Source organism: Bos taurus, chromosome 3 (assembly GCF_002263795.3).
Source record: "Bos taurus isolate L1 Dominette 01449 registration number 42190680 breed Hereford chromosome 3, ARS-UCD2.0, whole genome shotgun sequence".
NCBI classification, from domain to species: domain Eukaryota; kingdom Metazoa; phylum Chordata; class Mammalia; order Artiodactyla; family Bovidae; genus Bos; species Bos taurus.
This window is the reverse complement of record NC_037330.1, coordinates 103,191,067-103,202,531: the sequence shown is the minus strand read 5'-3', so window position 1 is coordinate 103,202,531 and position 11,465 is coordinate 103,191,067. Positions and strand designations below refer to the sequence as shown.

Below are 11,465 nucleotides of genomic sequence, written 5' to 3'. Positions count from 1 at the left end.
GTGGGCCTTAGGAAGCATCCCTACGAATAAAGCTAGTGGAGGTGATGGGATTCCAGTTGAGCTATTTCAAATCCTAAAAGATGATGCTGTGAAAGTGCTGCACTCAATATGCCAGCACATTTTGAAAACTCAGCAGTGGCCACAGGACTGGAAAAGGTCAGTTTTCAATTCAATCCCAAAGAAAGGCAATGCCAAAGAATGTTCAAACTACTGCATAATTGCACTCATCTCACATGCTAGCAAAGAAATGCTCAAAATCCTCTAAGCCAGGCTTCAACAGTATGTGAACCATGGATTTCCAGATGTTCAAGCTGGACTTAGAAAAGGCAGAGGAATCAGAGATCAAATTGCCAACATCCATTGGATCACAGAAAAAGCAAGAGAGTTTCAGAAAAACATCTACTTTTGCTTTATTGACTACTCCAAAGGCTTTGGCTGTGTGGATCACAACAAACTGGAAAATTCTTAAAGAGATGGGAATAACAGACCACCTTACCTGTCTCTTGAGAAATCTGTATGCAGTTCAAGAAGCAACAGTTAGAACTGTACATGGAACAACAGACTGGTTCCAAATTGGATAGGAGTACATCAAGGCTGTATATTGTCATCCTGCTTATTTAACTTAAATGCAGAGTACATCATGTGAAATGCCGGGCTGGATGAAGCACAAGATGGAATCAAGATTGTTGGGAGAAATATCAATAACCTCAGATATGCAGATGACACCACCTTTATGGCAGAAAACAAAGAAGAACTAAAAAGCTTCTTGATGAAAGTGAAAGAGGAGAGTGAAAAAATTGGCTTAAAACTCAACAGTCAGAAAACTAAAAATTCATGGCATCTGGTGCCATCACATGGCAAATAGATGGGGAAACAATGGAATCAGTGACAGACGTTATTTGGGCTCCAAAATACCTGCAGATGGTGACTGAAGCCTTGAAATTAAAAGACGCTTGGTCCTTGGAAGAAAAGCTATGACCAACCTAGGCAGCATATTAAAAAGCAGAGACGTTACTTTGCCAACAGAGGTCCATCTAGACAAAGCTATGGCTTTTCCAGTAGTCATGTATGGATGTAAGAGTTGGACTATAAAGAAAGCTGAGCGCCAAAGAATTGATGCTTTTGAACTGTGGTATTGGAGAAGACTCTTGAGAGTCTCTTGGACAGCAAGGAGATCCAACCAGTCCATCCTAAAGGAGATCAGTCCTGACTATTCATTGGAAGGACTGATGCTGAAACTCCAATATTTTGGCCGCCTGATGGGAAGAACTAACTCATTTGAAAAGACCCTGATGCTGGGAAAGATTGAAGGCAGGAGGAGAAGGGGATGACAGAGGATGAGATGGTTGGATGGCATCACCGACTCGATGGACATGAGTTTGAGTAAGCTCTGGGAGTTGGTGATGGACAGGGAAGCCTGGTGTGCTGCAGTCCGTGGGATCGCAAAGAGTCAGACACGGCTGAGTGACTGAACTGAACTGAACTCTTCAGGCCAGCTGCCATCACTGTGAAATGGTAGAAAGAGAGGCTGAGAAAAATCAAGTGACTCTGGCCATCATTATCCTGCAGGTCAGATAGCTCCTTTAAGTCTCAATTTCTTTATCTGAAAAATGAAAATCACATTTATCCACTCTGCCTGCCAAGACTCTGGTGAGAATGTAGGTAGATGAACAGTTAGGATGCCCAAGAACAATGACTGTTTTGGACAGTATTTGGACTCACCCATCTCACTTGTCATAGAGTAATCCTGTGAAGCAGGTTCTATTTTTGTGCCCTGTTTTTCTAGGTGAGGAAATTGACTTGGAGAGGTAAGGTCACTTGTTCAAGGTCAAAGATAGGAAGTGGCAAAGTTGGATTCAAGCTCAGGTCTCCCAGTTACCAACACTATGGGTCTTTACACTGCACCGTTCTGATGTGTGGCACAGGCCTGAGCAGGAGGAGGACCGAAAGGGCTCTGGGATACTGAGGCCCATTGCACCCTTGGTTCTGCTGTTGTTTTTTCCTGGGCACCACCATCCGTGGGGAGTGGCTGCCCTCTGGTGTTCTAAATGTGACTTGTCCCGACAAGGAGGAGAGTTGGCAACTTGCCTGTCTCAGAAGTGGGGTGGGATGAACTTGGAACAACCGCAACTCGTCCTTTCAGAGTTTGGAGGTTCCGGGAAAGTCAGTGCACACTCAGTCTCACTGAATGCGAGGCTGTTCCACTGAGGCCGCTGGGTGGAAGCTTCGTTGATTTCTGCCTGCATCTGCCTCTCACCTGATGTCATTTTGCAGGTAAGTGGCCACATTCTGTTTCTGACTTGAGTGCTAGTTAGGAGGGTGTTGCATTCTTCTTCTTTAAACTCTGCATTAGTGTTTCATAGGCACTTCTGTATCTACACACACTAGAAAAAATTAGAATTGTTGCCATCCTTGTGGGGCAGCTTTTATTCTGGGTCGATGAAAGTTTTGGCATTGGACTGGCATCAGATTGCAAAGTGGTGGGGGCCACACCCAAGGATGTGTGCTTGAAAGGGCTTTCTCACGTTAGCTCCTTGTATAGTCACCATAACCTCATGAAGAAGTTTTTTATGATCGTTTTACATATGAGGAGATAGGCTCAGGATCCACTTGGACTTGTTTGAAGCCTGAGAACTTTGAGAGATGCCACACTGCCTCCCTGTGGCAGCCTTGTGGGCTGATCAGCCTGTCCAGCTGCCTGCCAAATGCAGAGGTGCGCTTCTTTCTTTGTGACTGAAGGTGCCTGACGCAACCACATGCTTCACCTTGGAGGGAGTATTCCGTAACACCCTGTTACTATAGCTACTCGGTCTTCCAGAGCTTTGCCTTCTACAGGCCATTGACTGTAGCCAATTACGGGTGATATTTTTTCCCACTGGTAAATTCTGTCATTTATTGGAGAATATTTACCAATTTTTCACAAAATCTCTCAAAAAATAAGAGAGGATGGAACACTTTCCATCTCATTCTATGAGGCAGTATTACTCTTATACCAGAGCCACACAGAAGACATCACAAAAACAGAAAACCTCAGGACCACATCCTCAATGAATATAAATGCAAAAAATCCTTAACAGAATAGTACCAAGTTGTATTTGGCTACATTTAAAAAGGCTTATACAACATGGCCAAGTGAAGTTTATCCCAGGGATGGAAAGTGGGTTTAATACCCCGAAATTTATGTAATACACAACATTAGCAGAATAATGGACAAATAGTACATAATCATCTAAATAGAAATAGGAAAAAAAAAGCACATTTCAAAACCTTATAGCTTTTCATGATAAAATCACTCAAAAAGCCAGAAATAGACAGGGACTTCCCTAGTCAGACAAGGGCCAGCTACAAAAACGTCCCCGCGGTTAACATCATACTTGATGTAAAAAACTGAAAACCTTACAGGTGATCATTTAAGTAGTAGTGTCCCCTTTTCCAATATCAATGAGGTCACGACTACTTTTGCATCCAAACGGATTGTAAAACAAATTCCAGAACTATTTGCAGCATTAAAGACTTTCAGAGTTTAGTTAGGAAGATAGAAGCAATTCTATGTATTCTGGGAATAAAGGCTTTAATACAGAATTAGGGGCTTACCCAACTGTGGAAACAGCCCATCGAGCGGGGGGAGTGGAAATCAAGGAAACTGTTGCTGAAGGTCAGAGAAGCTTACACACCAGATCTCTTCTTCAAGCAGTGCATGGTTCTCAAAAGCTTGCCTGGAAACCACTGCCAGTCTCAGGAACCTCGGGGAGGCTCCAGTCCTCTCGGTCTACAGTGGCAAAGGGGGCAGTTCTCAAGAGTTTATGTGAAGCTTTTGTGACACTCTTTTCTAGTCATATGTTTGGCTGCAATCACTAGAGAATAATGGTTTCTACTTTGCCTATACCTTCCAAATCTTGTGTGAATTCTCTTATTTGGCAAATTCTAATCTGGAACCATATAGGAAAGGGGATTCCAGGAAATGTAGTTCCCAGTCATAGAATGGTGTGGCTGCTACTGAATACAGAAATGCACTCATGGCAAAGACAGAGGCACAGGTTCACTCTTTTGCCTCTGGGCCAAGGTAATTGGCTCTGCTTTTCTCTGACTTGGTATAATAGTCTGCAGGAATTTTGCAGAGTATCATGATGTTCACTATATTGTTGCTACTGTGATTGTTGTTGAGTCTCTAAATCATGTCCATCTCCTTTGTGACCCCATGGAATGTAGCCCACCAGGCTCCTCTGTCCATGGGATTTCCCAGGCAGGAATACTGGAGTGGGTTGCCACTTCCTTCTCCAGGGATCTTCCTGACCCAGGGATCGAACCTAAGTCTCCTGTGTTTGCAGGTGAATTCTCTACCACTGAGCACCAGAACCAGGGAATACAGCACCCCGTTCACTGTATTAGTGGCCTTCTACTCATAGACCCATGAGCAGGAAATGTCAAGAATTCTAGATACCCTCTAGATGGGAGATAAACTTCATGAAGTTTCAGGGGTCTGCTACTTGGTAAAGTATTTTAGGGACCCTCTTGTCTTAGAGCAGGAGTTGGCTAATTTTATCTTTAAGGGGATGGTTAATAAATATTTTAACCCTTGCAGGACATAAGGTACCTATCGCCATACTCACTTTTGCCACTATGGTGTGAAGTCAGCCATAGACAATAGGAAAACAAATGGATGTGGCTGTGTTCCAAGTAGAACTTCATTTACAAAAATAGGAGGAGGATCGTATTTGGCCTGTGGACAGTTTTGGCCACCCCCTGTCCTAGAGAAGACATTCCTTCTAAGGGAAAGGACAAATTGTTGCTCCTCATACCTCTCACCGCTGAGAAAGGGGCACAACACTTGGCTGTATTTTGATGGTATTAATAGCATTTATCACACTTGGGAATGTTGCTTTGACCTTTATCAGGTGACTCAGGAGACTTCCAGTTTTGACTCGTGCTTGGGCTCAGTCATGCCTGACGCTTTGCAACCCTATTTACTGTAGCCCACGAGGCTCCTCTGTCCATGGGATTTTCCAGGCAAGAATATGCGAGTGGGTTGCCATTTCCTTCTCCACTGGTTTGACAAGGATCATGGAAAAGAGGGTTGGCGGCTGATCTAGGCTGTGATGCCAGCCGTTCTGGTGTGTCAGCCATTTGACCAGCAGATATGATAGTGCCCACGGTGTCTATGTCTATGGTGAGGACACTGTGCAGACTGCTAAATTCCAGTGGACAGTCTTGTGCAGATTTCTAGGTTTTAAAGCAGGGCTATGACTTCTATGCTGGAAAGACACTCTCAGTTTGAAAAATATTTCCTGGCCTGCTACTGGGCTTTGGTAGAGACAATGTTTAACCACAGGATATCAAGAGACTGTGTGATTATAGCTGCCTATCACGAACTGATTTCACTGGATCATTACGTGTCCATTGAGTCATAAGACTGAGTGGACACAGCAAGTCTGATGAAAATAATCATTTAGGAGTCATGAATAAATTACAAAGACAGGTGTCCCAGACTCTCACGTCACCCACCAAATGCAGCTTATTCTATGACATCATGAAGGGGTCCCTATGACCAACTGATGGCAGATGAAAAGATTTGAGCTGGTTCACTGATGGTTCAGTGTAATTTGCTGGTGCATGCTAGAAAGGACTGCTCCTGTTTACAGACCTTTCAGGGATGGTCCTGAAAGACAAAAGAGTGAAGGCAAATGCTCTCAGTGGATAGAGCTAAAAGTGATACACTTGGCTATGATTTCCTATAGAGGTGTAGCCCAAGATAGCTTCACATGCTAATTTCTGGGCCATGAACCATGACTTGGTCAATTAATCAATGGCTAACAAGGAATAAGACCAAAAGTTTTGGGGAAGAGTTATGTGGATGTACTTCTGGGGTGAGCATAAAGCATGCAGACCTCTATGTCTTACATTAATGTCTTCCAGAGAGCATCCACTTCAGAAGAGACTTAAAAACCACCATCACCACCACTCCCGCCACATCCCCTCCACCCTTGCCTCTCTCCTTGGCCATCCTAGAATTTGCCAGGTGAGCCCAAAGATGTTGACCATGGTGGCATGGGTGAAAGTTTTGTGTGGGCTCAACTACATTGACTTCTTCTCAACAAGGTTGACTTAATGCTTGTATTTCTAGCCTTGGAGAGTGATGCAGAGCCCTTGATATGGCATCACTCTCCAGAGAGACCTGCCACCTACCTGACGGCTGATTGACCACATTGGATATCTTATATCTTGGAGGAGGCAGCGATTTCTTTTTGCTAAAATGAATGATTTGATAGATTTGCATTCTCTGATTGCATAATCTTCACCAGTACTGTTATCTGATGTCTCACAGCATGCTCATCTCTTACATACTGCCTCAGGTTAAGAGCCCTGTTTTATAGCAAAGGAAAGTAGGCAATAAACTCATCACCACATGATTCATTGGTAAATATAACCCATGACCTAGGAGTAGTTGGTCTGATGTAACAGTGAAACAACTGAGTAAAAGTTCAGCCAAGGCACCAGCTTAGGGAAAATACCTTATAGGGTTATAGTGCTGTTCTTTACATGTGGTATATGTGCTGAATCAATATATTGCTGCATCCTTAACATGCATCATGGACCTGCATCCTTAAAATATGCAGGTCCATGGGTATAAGTTGGACTGGCTCTCTCATTATCAATCCTAGTGACCTGATTATGAAAAATCTGTATTTGCCATTTCTGAAAAAAAAGCAGGGGAGGAAAACAGTTCCTCCAGGGGACACAGTAAAAATTTCATTGTATTTGAAGTTGTGGTCCCCACTTAGCAGTTTTAGCTCCTCATGCCAGAGGACCAGCAGTAAAGAAAGAGGTTACCAAAGAAGCAGTGGTAATTGACTTGATTAGCATTAGGACTTGGGGTTGCTACTACACAATAAGGGCAGAAAGCAATATATCTGGAACTCAGGAGAATCATGGGACATTTCTCGGTGATTCAATGCCCAGTGATAACCATTAATGGTCAGTTGCAGCATCCATGACCTGAAAAAGGCACAGCAACTGCAGACTAACACCCTCTAAGGATGAAGCTCTGGGTCACCCCTCTAGGCAAGCAACCTAGACCAAAGTACTAGTTGAAAGTGAAAGAAATCCAATGAATGATGATGGCTATCAAATAGCCTCAGGATCAACTGCAGCTTTAACTGGAGACTGGATCTTGGTTTGCTAACCTTATGTAAATCATTTTGGGGATAGCACATCTAACCATTGTCTTTTGAAAAAACTTGAAATATAATTCATTTACAAGGTTATTTTAGTTTCAGGGGTACCACATAGTATTCAATATTTTTATGTGTTATGAAATGACCACCACAATAAGTTCGTAATGTTCCGTGGGACAATAAGTGTTCCATGGGACACACCTCGAATAATGAGAGACAGCAGATCAATGGCTCCTCCTTCCTGTTTCAGGATGTGGTGTTCTCCACAACCTGCTGGTAAGGTATTCCGTGTGACCGAGCAGTCGCCTGTTCTTTCTGGGGAAAGTGTGGCTGCTTTTGTAATATACTGCCTTGTATATGCTTTCTTTTCTCCCCTGCTTTTTTCCCTCACTTTTGCTGCCTGGGATTATACTTCCAAGGAAAGACTGATCAGGTAAACTTTGCCTCACATTCTGATTTGTAGGGGACCCAGGCTAAGACAAGTAGAACTTCAGTGGGAGTTCTCACCCAGGAAGACTGGGTGAGAGTTGTTTGTTTTTTATTTTAAAGATTTTAAAAAATATGGACCATTTTTTCAAGTCATCATTGAATTTGTTACAATATTGCTTCTGTTATTTATATTCTGTTTTTTTTTTTTTTTTTTTTTTTTTGGCTGTGAGGCATGTGGGATCTTAGATCCCCAATCAGGGATCAAATCTGCACTCCCTGCATTGGAAGGCAAAGTCTTAACCACTGGACTGTTGGAGAAATCCCAGTTTTTTTTTTGTATTTTAAAGAAGGCTATTGTAGAAAGCAACAGAAATGGCTTGAGTAACTAAGACAAAAGTGAGGGAATATTTTCAAGGAATGTAATTCAAAGAAACAAAAGACTGAACAAGCCATAGAGTGAATGGGACCCAGGGAAGATCTGTTGATCTATGCTGCAGAACTAATGGATGGTATCTGTGGCAGTTTTAAAAGATGCATGCAAATTTTTTTTGATACTCCTTCTTTCAAAAAGTGGAGCCCAATCCTGTCTTATATCATGTCGGCTGTACTTAGCAATTTACATCTAATGAGTAAAATATGGCAGAAATAATGGCCTGTGACTTCTGAATCTAGGCCATAGAAAACACTGTGCCTTTCCCCTTGATTTCTCATTTATCACTTGATCTAGAGGAAGCCTGCAGGACTATCTAGCAGCCCCGTGGAGAGGCCCTGGGTGGTGGGGTCCTTCCTGCCAACAGCCTTGTCAGTGGGCCATCATGGGAGTAATTCCTCAGTTCCAGTCAAGCTTTCATATGACTGTAGCTTTGGTTGACATTTTGACTGCAATCCTGAGAGACCCTGAGCAGGAAGCATCAGCTAAGGACCACTTGAATTCATGACTTATGTTAACTTCAAGGTTAATGGTTGTCATTTTAAGCCAGTGAGTTTTGGTGTAATTTGTTTTGCAGCAGTAGATAATGAATACAGTATCTTTAAGATATCTTCAGTGATTATTGGTCTTGGTGAATATTATTAGTAACTACTAATAATATTAATAGTAGTAGTAATATCATAGTAATAGTAATCTTATTAGCAATAATAATATTAGCAGTAGTAGTATTATACTAATTATTATGCTAATAATATAATTAGTATTATTAGTCCCATCTGCAAAATAGACATAGTAATTGTACCTCACTCATAGAGTTGTTTACAAAGCTATAAAACGCACAATATAGTGCCTAGAACAGAGAATTCAGTAGATGTTACTACTACTATTAGCAGTCATCATCGTCGTCTCAAGATTCAGATTCCTAGGAAAGAATCTGGTGGACTTAGCTTGGCTTATGTGCCTTCCTCTTGAGCAAGGGAGCAGAGGGGACTGATTGAAAATCCTACCAGGCCTGTATTTCCTCAAAGAAAATTAAGGTGCCGTTGCCAGACAAGCAAAAGCAACACTAACTACAAAGGGTGTGCATACTTTAAGGTTTCTTATACATAAAATTGCTTCCAAATGGCTTCCCCCCAAATGTATCAATATATATGTACTTCTGCCAACATGAGAGCATCCTTCTCACTCCACCTTTGCCAACATTGCTATTATCCCAAAGAAAAGAAGAGCCAGTTTAATGGGTGAAAAATGATACCTTGTTGCTTATGTCTATACTTCTTTACTAGTGAATCTGAATGTTTCCATGTTTTATTGGTCATTTGTATGTCTTGTTTGTTGAATTAAGGAACGCTCATCTAAAAAGTGGGATATAGAGCTATTTCCGTTGACTTGGGTGCTTTATTTATGTGCTAATGGTATCTATATTCTAACATATATTACAAATCTTTCTTCAGTATATGTTGTTTATTCTAATTTTGTTTAATGAAGCCTTTCGCTCATGATGTTAAATTTTTAAGTGAGAGTGATCGAGCTTTTAATTTGCTCTATTTCCTGCTATGTGTGGTCTTTGGGGGAAGTCTGATCTTGCTGGCAATCTTGGAAGGTGGGTGGTACCTGTAAGTTCAGCTGAGAGATGAACAGTAGTCTTTTTTTTTTGTTTTTGGTAGTCTTAACTTATACCCGAGAAGGCCAGAAAGCAAAGGAGTGGTCATTATTACCAGCCAGTTTGTTATTGGCTTTTCAGAACACAAACTTGCATGCCTTTCACCTTTTGCTGGATTGTCAGACCTACATGGGAATCCCCAGCTCACACATGAATTGTCGTCCATTCAAAGGGGACAGTATCTTAGAGGAGAGAGACAAAGCTGAGCGATCACAACAGAGGGTCCTCTTGAGGTAGAGCCCATGAGCGATAAATTGAAACAAAGGTACAGTAAGAACTCTGAGGGTGATACAACTAAACTTCAACAAAGATTTTCCCGCACTGCAAGACATAATTTCTAAATTAAAAAACTTGTCAGGAATCTCCTGGCGGTCCAGTGGTTAAGACTCAGTGCTTTCACTGTGGTGGTCCGGGTTCAATCACTAGTTGGGAAAAAAGATTCCACAAGCCGTGCAGCACAGCGGGGAAAAAAAAAAAGGCAAATTAATTAAGAACTATGATCACAGATGAGAACTGATTTAACATTCTGATTGATGCTTAAATTAAAAAATTCTCATGATGCAGAGTAAAAATACAAAGAAATTGAAATCATGAGTGAAAAATGATGGCTGACTCAAATGATAGGACTGGGAAGCTTGAACATGCTAATAATAGGAATTACAGAGTGTAGAAAAGGAAAATAGAGAAGTCATACTTAAGCACAAATAGAAAAATACAGCTTTGTCCAGTTGAATGTGGGCTTACTTGGCCATTGAAAAACCCAGACAAATTCCAGTCCTTTGGCCTCTATGTGAAAAATGTGTGTGAGTATAGATAATCAGATGGAAAAGAGAGATTTTAGATGAAAACCTCCTGGATTTTAAGAAAAGGGAGCCTCTAGATGTAAAGCGCTCAGCTAATCTTAGGCATGATTTTTTTTTCAAAGGCAAAAAGACACTAAATTTTAAGGATCAAGAGAAAAAAAATCTTACAAACTCTTATAAAAAGATCAGGTTACCTACAGAAAGAAAAAAGACTCTGACTTACGTTGGATATTTCTTTTCTTTTCATTTTATAATAGTTATTATTTTTTGGTTGCACCGGGCCTTCGTTGCTGCACTCAGCCTTTGTCAAGCTGTGTGAGTAGGGAGACGCTCTTTGTGCAGAGGCTTCTCGTTGCTGTGGTCTCACTGGTCGTGAGCACAGGCTCTAGATGTAGGTTTCAGTAATTGCGGCGCCTGGGCTCAGTAGTTGCGGTGCATAAGCTTAGCTGCTCCGAGGCACGTGGAATCTTCCAGACCAGGGACTGAACTTGTGTCCCCTGCATGTCCAAGCAGATTCTTAGCCACTGTACTTCCAGGGAAGCCCTGGATATTTCTTTTATAACAGTTAAAGAGAAAACGTAGTTGAATGTCTACAGACTATTGAGGGAAATAGGCTCTGTGATTAAATAATCCTAACTAAATCCAGCAAGGACAGGATCCATCTGGCAGTACAAAAACAAAACAAAACATTTTTATTTCTTTAAAAAAAAATTTAGTTGTTTCTCCTCCATAAGTGTATTTATACAAGTTTAAAAGTTATACTCCATTTAGTTATTACAAAATTTTGGCTACTTTCCCTGTGTTGTACAATACATTCTTATAGCTTATCTTACACCCAATAGTTTGCACCTCTTGATCTCCCATCCCTATACTGGCCCTCCATCCTTTTCCCACTGGTAACCACTAGTTTGTTCTCTATACCTGTGGGTTTGTTTCAAAGGAAAACATTTTCAAACATACAAGGATTC

The 11,465-nt window shown here is 41.5% G+C and overlaps 1 protein-coding gene across 14 annotated transcripts in view; it reads left to right on the top strand.

Annotated features, from left to right (window-relative positions):
• The first annotated feature begins 1,244 nt into the window (after nt 1–1,244).
• Nucleotides 1,245–11,465, top strand: part of OR13P13 (olfactory receptor family 13 subfamily P member 13) — a 217,358-nt gene continuing 207,137 nt past the window's right edge. For 2 of the 14 annotated variants that reach the window (XM_059884646.1, XM_059884645.1), the window contains exon 1: nt 1,245–2,274. The gene's annotated coding sequence lies outside the window, so the exon portion shown is untranslated. Of the gene's footprint in view, nt 2,275–5,913; nt 6,017–11,465 lie in introns of all 14 variants that reach the window. The other 12 variants (XM_059884634.1, XM_059884631.1, XM_059884633.1 and 9 more) reach the window with 8 other exon arrangements.